The sequence below is a fragment of the Echinops telfairi genome, unplaced genomic scaffold (assembly GCF_000313985.2).
Source record: "Echinops telfairi isolate 266 unplaced genomic scaffold, ASM31398v2 ScPeMD7_7475;HRSCAF=8513, whole genome shotgun sequence".
NCBI classification, from domain to species: Eukaryota; Metazoa; Chordata; class Mammalia; order Afrosoricida; family Tenrecidae; genus Echinops; species Echinops telfairi.
Genome location: NW_022111379.1, coordinates 11,231,280 through 11,244,017, shown reverse-complemented (window position 1 = coordinate 11,244,017; position 12,738 = coordinate 11,231,280). Strand labels below are relative to the sequence as shown.

At 45.3% G+C, this 12,738-nt stretch overlaps 1 protein-coding gene across 2 annotated transcripts in view; it reads right to left on the bottom strand.

The window, feature by feature from the left end:
- Positions 1 to 12,738, bottom strand: part of PEAK1 (pseudopodium enriched atypical kinase 1) — a 226,985-nt gene that overhangs the window by 121,178 nt on the left and 93,069 nt on the right. For both annotated transcript variants that reach the window (XM_004711979.3, XM_045285808.1), the window contains exon 2: positions 11,167 to 11,331. The gene's annotated coding sequence lies outside the window, so the exon portion shown is untranslated. The remainder of the gene's footprint in view (positions 1 to 11,166; positions 11,332 to 12,738) is intronic.

Here is a 12,738-nt window from a genome sequence, read left to right as displayed (position 1 = left end):
TGGTCTCCTGATTACCCAGTTCCTGCCAACACACGAGAGCAGGAACACAGTTTACACAACCACACGTGCCAGACAAAATTTGGGCCAAGAAAGAAAATGAATGCAGCTCACCTCGGACACGTATTTGGCAAATACAGCGACATTCCAAGCTCCTGTTTTGAATGCCTACATGCTATGTTTCCATGACAACTAAATAAACATTTTCCTCATCACCCACAGCCATCTTCATTCTGTATACCCCATTATTTATTTATTTCCTCTCTCAGGGGGAAATCCTAATTTATTCCCTGGGGTGGGGTGGCGGGTAATCCATCAGTGATTTTCTTAATCAGTGGTATTCGAAGAGTGTTGGTGGCACCATGCTTCTTAATGAAAAGCAACCTCCGGCAAAGCACGTGCTCAGTGACAGAAGACGGGGAGAATGAAAGTCTCACTTGCTTCAAGCACAGTGTAAGTACAAGTTCAATGAATAATCCTTCAAAGAGTGCTGAGAATGGGCATGAGAAAGCCACAGAAGGTTGGCAAAAGTGATTACACACCATTCCGATTTCTCTTCCATGTCTGCGGAGTTTTGTGGAGACTCTTGTGAGAAAAAAACAAGCTCCATTCCGACTTCGACCTGGTGGTCTGCGAATGAAGGTCTTCGCTGCTTTCCTCGGGTGATGGGAATGAGGCAGAACGGCCAGCAGCTGGAGGCACGGGAAAGACTGCCCGTGTCCAGTAGATCAGATGGCAGCGAAATGGAAGGACGAAAGGAAACTCTGTCTCGCGCGTCCGAGGGAAGGATCACAGATTCAAGTGGTAGCGGAGGGAAGAGATCCCACATTGGAATTTAGCTAGCTATCAAATCAATATCAATTGCTCAAAGTTCTCAACAGGACAGAGAATCGATGAACAGCCTTTAGTGTTCATACCGCTTCAGCTTCAGAGTTCCCTTCTACACGCAGAAGTGGCACGGTGAGTTACTTGTTGGGTTGCCAATCACAATGTCAGCAGTTCAAAACCACCAGCCACCCCGAGAGAGAAAGATGAGGCTTTCTGCCCAACAAATCTATAGCCTAGGGTGAGTTCTACTCTCCCCTACAGGGCTGCTGAGTCGGGGCTAACTTGATGGCAGTTGGTTTTAGGTTAGTTAAGAAAAGGCTCAAAGTCATTTAAATGATTTCAAAGCTGCACATGGCAGCACGTCAAGGGGATCGTAAATAGGAATTTGTTGTGGGTTTGATTTGCAACCAATTCACCACCACCACCACGTTCAATGACCCCTGGTGGTTCATGTGGGTTAAGCGCTGCCCTGCTAACCACAAGAGTGGTGGTTCAAATCCCCCAGAAGCTCCTCTGGAGAAAGAAAAAGTTGTTGGCAACTGTACAGATCTGCAGCGCTGGAAACCCCCGGGCGGCAGTTCTAGTCTGGCCTGTAGCAGAATGTGGTGTGGAGTGGAATTGACAGGTGGCAGCGGGTTTGGTGGCTTCTTTGCTTTTCTTTCGGAATTGAGCCACTAATTTCAGAGTGAGGGCAGACTGACACACCATGGAAGGAAAAGTTGCTGTCAGAGTTCGCCATTAGCTAGATATTTTCCTTTAGGAATATACCCAGGAAGTGGAATGGCTGGATCATGTGATCACTGCATATTTAACTTTTCCATATTTAACTGCCAACTCTTCTCCACAGGGTGGGTGGGGGGTACCATTTTATATTCCCACCAGCAATGTACGGGGGCTCTGGTTTCTCAGGATCGGCACCACTGCTTGTTATGGTCCATTTCTTTTCATTATTGTCACCCTCGTGGGGGTGCAACAGTAGCTCCTTATGGCTGGCACCTTTTATTTTTTGACTTGGACGTCTGCCTGATGATCTTGGGAGGGAGTATATGAGAGTCTGATGCTGTGCTATTCTTGGCAGAGGGCTGAGAAGAAATACCAGCTAAAGAATCTATCTGGAAATAAAGGTTCATTTCCCCCTTTTGTCGTGGAACCAAGCATCTGTCTCGTTTCCCTTGAAACACTCCTCACATGTAACATACCTGTGCTTCAGCAGGAGGTGTAACAATGGCCCATGGGCTCTGGGTCCAGAATGCTCCGTGCTTTCCTTCGTCGCTGGATGCCAAACCAATGGGAGGAAACACAAGCTGGGCTCGACTCCAAGAAGGGGTTTCTTTCCATTGTTACAATTTGCATTTGAGGTACGTTTTCTCGTGACTGGAGACCAGAACTAGTCTTCAAAATACACAAAATAGTCTGTGGTCTTTCCACTGACTATTCTGTTACTACCCTGTGGGGACACTACGCATGGCGTAGAAGTCCTGCTGGGATGAGCATTAACTGGCTGGTCCATTCCAAGCATTTTGTCCATTTCCAGTCTCTTACTTTTACAAACAAGGGGGGGTACAGTAACAGAAGGTAGGGGGCTCTTGACATTTCTTATGCTGACCAATCAAGCTCAGTGACATTCTAGCGGGTCACCATGAATTTAAAGCATGTCCTGCTAGCTACACAGCGAAGCAGGGGCAAGGCTGGACCCTCCATCCCCCCAGTGACCCTATCCTTTACAAATGCTACAAAGCCCCCTTTCATCCTCCCTCTTCCCTCACCTCTAGGCCAAATCCTTGGTGAAGCAATTTCCAAGCTCTCCTCAAAGTTCAGATAAACATCCTCTTCTGGGTCAAATCAGCAGGTGTTTTCAGAGGTTAACACTTCCCACACAGTTTGCTGGTCTCCTTACTACATAGCAATGCTGTCTGTGTGGAGAGAAAATTTCTACCACACCATGCTTTCATTTACTTCTTGTTCAGTTAATTCTACCAGAGAATACTTCCGCTGTAATCACCTCACTAGTACAGATTTTTACAAATCTCATGTTAGAGCAAATGTAAGGCACAGACTTAATTGCTTTCCAACGAAATATTTAAAAATATACTCGAAAGCCTACAGCATGATGGAATTGTATTCTCCCCACACACAATGCAAATACTGCCAGTGGTATACGAGGTAGGAAAAATACAGCACAAAGAGAACAAAGCCACAGCACAGCAAATCTCCACGGCTGAAGATAAGGTGGACCAAGGCAGATCACCTTATTTCAAGTACACGTGAAAACATACATTCAAATGTTTCTGACATACCAGTAAAGATGTAGAATACACATATACGGTATAGTTTATACTGCACTTTGCACATACACACAAGTATACCCTATGCGCCACATTCATAGAGCATTTTCTCTGGAGAGGGAAGAATGAATATGAGATCACAGAGTGCTTCAATCACCCCTATGTTGTTCTATTACTTTCAGCAAGAGTGACAAAATGCTAGCATCCAATTAATTCTTGGTGGTGAGATGACAGATGTTTGCTATGTTCCTCCAGTTTTTTGGAGTTCTTGAAACATTTTCTAATAGCGAATCTTAAGGAGAAATAGAAACGGGCGTTGGCTACAAGTCAGCTGGGCAGGAAAGTGGATTTATAAATAAAAGACGTGGGAGGAAGAGTCTTCCTTCTTGACAGACCTAGGGTAATATTTGACCCAGGTTCGTTCTGGGCTGTGTAATTTGAAGGAACACTTGAAGGGATGCTATCATCACTGAGTGATTTTGGGCGGAGTCCATTTGCTTCTAGAAACTTTCCTTTTGTTTTACGTAAAGTCGGGATGTGGGACTTAAAGCATTTTGCCATACTCCTTCAGCTTTACAGTCTATGACTGCCCCTCAACCCTGGCCGTGGGGAGGGGCTCATCCACTTACCCAGTAGCCCTCAGCGCAAAGGACACCACCCTCCACCACTGCCCTTTACACATGCTTCCGTTAAGCACCTGGTCCATTGCGACACCTGTCTATTGAGATGGCTACCTGGCCTGCTGGCAGTGTCACGAAGACAGAGCTTGTGCTGTACCCTTCTTTGTACCCTGTGCCTTGTGCAGTGCCATGCCTTAGAAAAGGTGCCCAAACATATACAAAAGAGTTAAAAATCAAGTTAGCACAAAGCTAAAAAAATCTTTTAGCTACTGCGATTGCCATTTTCTCCAAGTACATGTCCGCTGAAGGACGACGTGAGCCAGCGTGTACAGAAGGCAAAGAGCTCATTGCATCTGTCAGGCTGATGGAACTGTCCCACTGGAAGGTAGGGGGGCAGCCCGGAGAGCTCTCCACCATCTCTGGAGAGGAGCCCACAGGATTACTGAGACTTTTCGGGAACAGGCTTTCTAGTTCTATTTTTGTTGTTTCCCTTCTATGACGGAGCATTTTATAGAAGTTATGAAAACACGTCAGCAAATTTGCGGAGGATTCAGATGCAATGAACCTTGGACTGAGAAACGGTGAGAAACAACTGAAATACTCTGATCCTGTGGAGCTGGATATTCTACAGCTAGCTGCTCAACCGTTTGTTCAAGTCCCTTTCTCAAAATGTGGCGGTGGTTTCTATGGGGGAGGAAGGAAAAAAAGAACGAACTTTCTGCCATTGAGTCAATGCCGACTCACAGCAACTCTGTAGGAGGAGTTCGGACTGTCCCTGCGACTTTCCAAGAGCAGAAAGCCCGTCTTTCTCCCCGAAGGAGGGAAGCCTGGAGAAAAATGGCAAGTCCTATCTCCTAGAGACCAGGGCCTCAGCACACCCTCTGCTCTCTTGGCCTGGATCAGCCAAGAAACCTTTGCTAGGGAGCTGGGGCATTCTTGGAAGCACTGGCCTTGTCTGTGAGTCTTCCAGGTAGCCAGGAGACCTAGAAATGCCATGACCATATTTAAACTAAAGAAGACAAATGCCACCAGGTAGGATGGGAATTGGAAACTTGAAGCTGTCTCTCAGAACGCCTAAGCAGGGACTTGTATAACTCACCCTAGACCTTTCATAATTCATTTTTAGAGGAGTGATCCCGCCCTCCCTTTAACATTTTATTTTAAATATGGATTCACAGAAGTTGCAAAGCGAGTACAGAAAAGATTCCATGTACCCTTTAAGATGGTGGTCCCAATGGTAAAACCTTACATAGGTATACTATCAAATCCAGTAAAGTGGCAATGGTACAATGTGTGCATATAACTCTATTACACGTGTAGATATGCGTAACCATCACAATAGTTGAACAGAACTACTCCATCACCACAAAAACATCCCCTGTGCACCTCTTTTTTGTCATATTCATGGGTCTCCTCTACTTTTCCTAAGCCCTGCAACCGCTACCTGTTCTCCATTTGTTTCATTTTGAAATTTAGCAAATGTTATCTAAATGGAGCCATACACAAGGTGACCTTGTGAGATGGTCTTTCCCACCCCGCTCCACTTAGCACATTGCCTTTGGAATCCATCTGCATGGTGGCATGGCATTCCTCAGGGCGGAGGTCATCCCTATTGCTGAGTCGTGTTTCCAGGATGTGAGAGCAGGTTACATGGGTCAAGTTGGCCATCAGTTATTTAATCAAGCACGAATTTAAGTGTTGCTGTGGAGGCATTTGATAGAGGTGGTTAACATCTACAATCAGTTGCCTTTAAAGGAGATTAGTACTGAGCCCTGTGGACAAGCCTTAGCTAGACAGTTGAAGGCTTTATGCACAAAAACTGAGGTTTCCTTAAGAACACGAAATTCTGCCTCAAGACTGCAGAATTAATTCCGGCCTGAGTTTCCAATCTGCCTGCCTGGGCATACGATTGCATCATTAACTCCTGCCTGAGTTTCCAGTCTGCCACATTTGTTCTGTAGATTTCAGACTTACCAGCTCCCACAAATGCCTAAAGCAAATTCCGTCAAATCACATCTCTTCCCTCAGCACTACGGCCCTTAGTCACCCTTCAGGTCTGGGATGGAACTCACCCGCATGTTAGGACCATCAACCCTTTGAGATCAAATGTCCTTGGGCAGCAATCACCCAAGGACAATGTTCAGGGGGTCCAAAGAGGAAGGATGGACACAGGGAGGAAGTGATGTAAGTGATGTACATAGAGGGGACTGTAATGGATGAGCTGAAACAAAAAACATATGAATTGTTGACGGTAAAACTGATGATCTGCTCTGTAAATATTCAACCAACTCACAATAAGAAGTTGTTGTTTTAATCTCTTACTAGACTGGTTCTGTGTTCCTCAAGTACATGCAGTATGTACAAAACCCAAACCAAGGTCCCTGCCGTCGAGTCCATGCTGACTCCTGGGGAGCCCCTGTGGGTTTCCCAGACTAATTGTTGACGGGAGGAGAAAGCCCAGTCTGTCTCCCTCAGAGCTGCTGCTGGTTCGAACTGCCGACCATGCAGATCACAGCCCAAGAGGTAACTACGATACCACTGGGGCTCCTATCTTGTCTATAATTTGTTTAAACACTTATTGTAGAACATTTAGCTGTGGCCCATTTGGGGCTAACAGAAAAGGAGCTGAAATGAGCAATCGCATGCCACTCTTTATCTGGATACTAGGGTTGAGTTTTCTGGGATATATGCCCCAGATCGTGACTTGAGCTGCATGGTGTTTGTTACATTTTTAAAAGAAAATAGCAAACTATTTTCCAGAGTGGCTGAACCACTTCATATGCTTACCCGGCAACTGATGAGTGGTTCCCTTTCTCCACATCTGGTGGAGTCCCTCTGGTTTTCATTGTAGCTGTCCTGCTGACCTGTGCAAGGAGGCCCTGGTAGTGTAATGGCTGGGCGCTTGGCTGCCAACTGCAAGGCTGTAGGCTGGAACCTACAGGCTCAGCGGCTCTCAACCTGTGGGTCGCTACTCCTTGGGGTCGAATGACCCTTTTGCAGGGGTCACCTGATTCGTAACAGTAACAAAATGCCCGTGATGAAGTGGCAACGACAATGTTACAGTTGGGGGTCACCACCCATGAGGAACTGTATGAAAGGGTCATGGCCTGAGGAAGGTTGAGAACCACTGCCCTAGCTGCTCCGTGGGAAGAAAGGCCAGCCAGGGAAACCCTACTGCGCAGTTCCACTCTGTCCTATGGGGTCGCCACGAGCCACACAACACCACTTCGGTGTACAGTGATGGCTCACTGTGGTCATAATGGGCACTGATGTGACAGCAAAGGCTGTCTGACACCTTTTCATGTGCATATGTCCCTTTGTTCATCCTCTTCTGTGACACGTCTCTTCAGGTCTCGCACTCACTTTTAAAGTTGTAAGCGAAGACGTTTTCAACTAAGATTTGAGCATGTTGTATCGCTCCTTCCTCTGACAGCTGGTTGGTTTGCACGTGCGCTGCAGCGTCTCTCTGTAGCTTGTCTTCTCACTCGCTCAATGCAGACTTTCACAAAGCCCAAGTTGGTCATTCCCACGCAGCCCAACCTATTTGGTTAGGAACTTGTTGCTGGTGTGCCACATCTAAGACATCGTCCCCAAGTTCTGGGTCCTGACGGCTTTGTTAAATTTTCCTCTAAAAGTTTAACATGTACAACAATGGTCCATTTGGAGTTAATTTTTGTATTTAGGTTAAGGTTCTCTTTGTTTGCTTGTTGCATGAAGTCCTCTTGGCACAGTGGTGAAGCACTTGGCTGTCTATTGAACGTGGGTGGTTCGAAGCCACCTACTCCACAGAATGAAAATGGCACAGTGTACAAAGCCCAGCTTTGGAAACCCTGTCAGGTAGTTCTTTCTCTTTCCTACAGGTTTGCCGAGTTAGAACCGAACTGACGGCAATGGTGGTCATGGAGATGGATGGATGTCTAATTGAGCCAGCACCATTGTTCCAACGGCCTTTGCCCCTTTATAAAATATCAGCTGGCCATAGGATTGTTGATATTGTTGTCGCATCCATGCATGCAAGTGACACGCAGACTTCCCTACAATATGGGCAGTTCTCCTGACAGTGTCATAGAGGATCTCATAAGGCCTATCAGTTTTGATGAGTTTGAGATTTCAGACAGATATTGGATTGTCCAGAGTAATCCTGCAGTCTTGCAAGATATACACCCTGAAACACAAGAGTCATAACTTTCAGCCAGTGTAAGAAATGGAGAAATAGAGTACATGACCCCTGGGGCTCAATTTTCAGTCGAATAGAATAATCAACCATGCGCTATCGAACCAGCAGCATCTACCAAGGAGCAGACTGAGAAGGCAGGAAGGACGAGGAAAGGGGGAGGGATGGACACGGGACACAGGAGGGGAGGCGGGACGTGTGATGTCACATTGTGGGCATTGCGATCAATGACCTGAAACAAAATGTGTAAGAATTACTGAGTGAAAAACTGAACTCATCTGTACAGTGTCATGCAATTCACAAGTCTCAAAAAGTAACAAAAACTGAGTGTGTGCGTAGACTTCAAAAGCAGAAATCTAAAATGTTAACCTTAGAATTTTAGCCTCTCCAAAGTAGCCCGATAGCTTACAAACAAAATTTTCTATCCCACAGGAATTGCACAGTTAGAAATTAGATTCCACTCCCTCGTAAAATGTCAGGGGAGATTCGGTATTTGGGAAGCACACAGCTTGGATGAGGCCTGAGCAATGAATAGTAAGTAAATGCAGATGGTTTGCTTCAGTTCTGTCTGCTTTGTGCATGCAAGTCCTCTGACGCCCAAATTGGGTAAGAGAGTCGATGACGTTCTTTGGCTTTGCAGAGGTCAACTTCTAGTACAATTGTTCTCATAACACAAAATCTTGGAAATAAATTTTTGAAACGGTTGAAATGAATGTCCAGAGGAAATAGTGCCACTTATCTGTGGATTTGAACAACCCTGTCCAGGGTTACAAACAGACAGACAGACAGACCACTGAGCGATTGATCTGAATTAAGAGGTGGAATTAACTAGGGAGTAGTACAGTCTCACAATAGAATTAATGACAAATTTCGTTTGGGGTTCTGGACTGCCTCTGTGATGATGTAAGATGATAGAAGCAGTGTAATTACTATGTAAAGAAGACTTGGATCTCTATCAGAGAAGACAAGGTGAGATAGTTAAAGATTACTGTGCCAACCTGGCCGATAAACACATCTGGGGTTAATTGAAGGGCAGGGAGATAAATGGCTCGGTGAGCCTCACCTTTCTAGTTCTCGGGTCTCTTACTTTGTGATGGTCACACCAGGGTGCAGCTGCCATAGCCAGTTCCACCCTGAGAAGAAGCCACATGGACCTACTCCGATGCAGATCTGGGTGCTGGAGCAGCCGCGTGCAGGCCCCTACCAGCACTGAGATGCTTACACGCTCACTGATTCGGCTTTCCTCCTGTAGTCAGTGTCATTGCGTGTGTTTTCTGAGATAGAGGAGGACCTTATGGATTGGTGTCGGGCATATGGATTAATGTTGGATTTATGGGCTTGGGCAGCACTGGGTTGGGATGTTTTCTTGACGTCCACTTACCCTTTATATAAAACTCTCTTCTACATATGAGTTGCTGTGGGTTTGTTTCTCTAATGTACCCAGACTGACACACAAGGGCACCTGGCGACTGCCTACCGATGCTCCACCTGCACCAGTGAGTACTCAGCACTTTCATTGTTGTGTTGTTTCCAAGTTGTTTGCTTCTTTTCTTCGTGTTTTAATGAGCGAGGAGTAGAGAGAACTTTCTGAACATTTTTAAAGAGTTTTCTTTTTTTTTTAAAGAGTTTTCTTTTATGCTAACAAATCTGGTGATAACAAGTGGGAAAGTTCTAGTGATGCCACAGGTAGGGATTTAACCTGTAATTGCAGAATTAAAAAACACACAAAACCCCCGCTGCGAATGAGGTGATTATATCAAGGTTAATGTCCGCACAGGAGAGATCATTAGAGCTTTCAGCCTTTGCTACATTATTTATCCTGGGTTACCTGTGTCAACTTGAATGATTTCTTTGAAGTAGGTCCCATATTCCTTGGAATCATTAGATCTCTTACAATACTGTACTTGGTTGACTTTTTCTTATTTCCTGAATTTCACAGCCCAGTATTTTTAAGAGGCTGCTCTGGCAAGGTAGCGGGTTACGAGGTAGAGTGCTATCCACAAGGTCAGGAGTCTGAACCCCCAGGTGGTCCACAGGAGAAAAAAGAGGCCCTGGGAAAGAGTTGTGGTCTAAGAAACCCACAGGGGCAGTGCCACTCTGTCCTATAGGGTTGCTATGAATTGGAACCAACTCAATGGCAGGGGCACCCACACAGTATTAAGGCACAATCACTCGAGTAAATGATTATCCCTCAGAACCAAATCAATGAATGCCTAATGACCAGCCGTTCTAACGATTCACTAGGATGCCATAAAAAATGGAAGTCTTTACAAAGCATGCCGTGAAATAATGTGGCCCAAATCAATGTGACTTAAGACAACGGACGAAGAATCTATCTTTATACACAGTGGGCCCTGGAACAGCCAGAACTTGGCAGGGCTTCCCGGGTTCTCTGGATGGCTCACGTTTCCCGCCTTGACAAAGGGCGGTCTTACCACCTTCCTATCAACCATTCTCGTGAACATATGTGAGCTTTTCTTCTCGGGCAGATTTCCACCTGACACGGGTTCTGGCTCTTGTCAGCTTTATTGTAATTGCTTTCATTTTACTTGAAATGCAATGGTCTTTGTAATTTCACAAATAGAAAAATTTTACAATCTCTTCCACTTTCTCTCCCCTTTTCTCTTGTGAATCACGGGGCCTTTTATGACTTTCCATTCCTGAAAGATAACTAAAAAGGGACCAAAAGGTACAGAGAATGAAAGGGAAAGGTGAAAATCAAGGTCGTTGTTTGAGGGCGTTGGTTCTGACTCAGAGCGAGAGACCCCTACCTGGAACCAAAGAAAACTGCCTGATCCTGAACAATATGAAGACAGAAAGATCCAGAGGCGAGATGCCAGGGAAGGACGCTGAAAAATTAACATGAAATAGAGTTGAGAAAACAGGATTAAAATAAAACCCACGGTGGGTGGGGGTACAGAGAGGTGGGAGACTCAGCATTTATGTTGCCTGGACTATTTCTATGAAAGGAGAGTCTCTTAAACCTAATATTACTATGTCATAGTCTCACTCAGAGAAGCGTGGTTGCTTCTAGGTTAAGATGTTTGTAACCGGAGAGGAAAGAAACCACAGCCTATTCTTCTGATCAACGTTAAAGTGAAGTGCTACGGACTAAAAGGAAAGCCGGACTACATGAAATAAGTTAGAACACTGTCAGCTTTATCTACACGTTGGCACATCTAAGTTTAAGGGGGAAAACATTTTCTTAAAGCCATCTAGAGTTCTTACAGGAAAAGTAACGCAACGGGAGAATTCTGGTTACCGTTTAAATCTGCAGCACTTGATCCATTCCGGAGACAAAGGCGGGTTTAGCAGCTAGCATCACATTCTGTTAACATTTCAAAGTGCGTTTGGTTCTTCCAAGAGGAAGGTCTTTTCCTTTGTTGCTTCTCATTCCTTAACTTATTTTCTCGGGACAACAATGTTCCTGCAGACAAAAGAACAACACAGCAGCTATTTTGAAGAGAAACCTAGTTTCCAGTAGACCGCACATTTTCCTTTCCTTTTGGACATTCTTTATGTCACCTTCACTCAACAGTTACACTTAGTCTAATGCTAATTTAAGCAGCAATAACCTCTATTTATTTAGAACTACACATCCTTAAGAAATCCCCACGTCCTAGCAAGGAGTTTAAAAGAATCACAAGAGCGCAGATACATCAAGATGGCCTTTGACTGTCTTTGCGTACTTTATTTTTGGCTCAATGGGAGCCCTGGGAATGGAGTGAATGCTTATGTGTTGGGCCGATAGCCACAAGATTGGCAGTTCAAAACACCTAGCCGCTCCATGGGAGAGTGATGGGGAGGCTTTCTATTCCCGTCGAACCAGAGTCTTGAAACTCACAGGGGCAGTTCCAGCCTGTCCTACAATGCCACCAAGAGTCGGTTTTGACTCGATGGCCATGAGTGAGAGTGAGTCAAAAGGACATGAGAATTAATTACGTGAAATCACCAAACTCAATGGTTTCACCGTTATAGAAATACAAGTCTAAAAGTCACCAGGTCAAACTTTGAAGGAAAAAAACAGTAGGTATCTTCAAATGTTGAAGGATCTGCTCAACAACTTCCCCCTTCTAGCTCCTGCTCACCCCTGGGCGTTATGGGGGCCCCCACTGTCTATGTGAATGAACTTCAAGGATCAACCAGGGATTTTATAGGAATATACAGATAGGCCTTGGGGTATGAATGAATTCTGGGTCTAAATCTGTCATTAAGTCCAATTTGTACGTAAACTGGAAAAGTTAGGTATGTTGCGTATCTCCCATCAGTCGTTTGCCTGAGTATATAGTATATTTTTGGTATGCTTGGAGCCCTGGTGGTGCAGTGGTTACCTGCTAGACCTGTGCTATCTGCATGCTTGGCAGTTAGAAACCACCAACAGCTCTGAGGGAGACAACAGTTCCTCCTGCAAACAGTTACCGTCTTGAAAACCCACAGGGGTCGCTATGAGTCACCACTGACTGGACGGCAGAGAGTTTGGGATTTGGTTTTGTGTGCTTCCAAACCACGAAAGAACCCCATCGAGATAGACTGGAACATACTGCACATACTAGGAACAGTAAGCCGCATCCAACTTACTGCAATCAAGCAGATTCTGACTCCTAATAACCTTAAAACAGAGGGTAGAACTGCCTCCTGTGGGTCTCCCAGCCTGTACATCGTTCACGAAGTAATACTGGTGATAATGTTTCAGTGAGAGGTGCAAAGTCGCAGCTGTTTATTGTGACAAACCATCGTGGCACATACCTTGGGTGCTTCATATGGCAGGCTTTCTAGGAACTGGCTCCTAACTACAGGCTGTACCTGTGGGGCATTTATTTATAGCCCAGAGCCT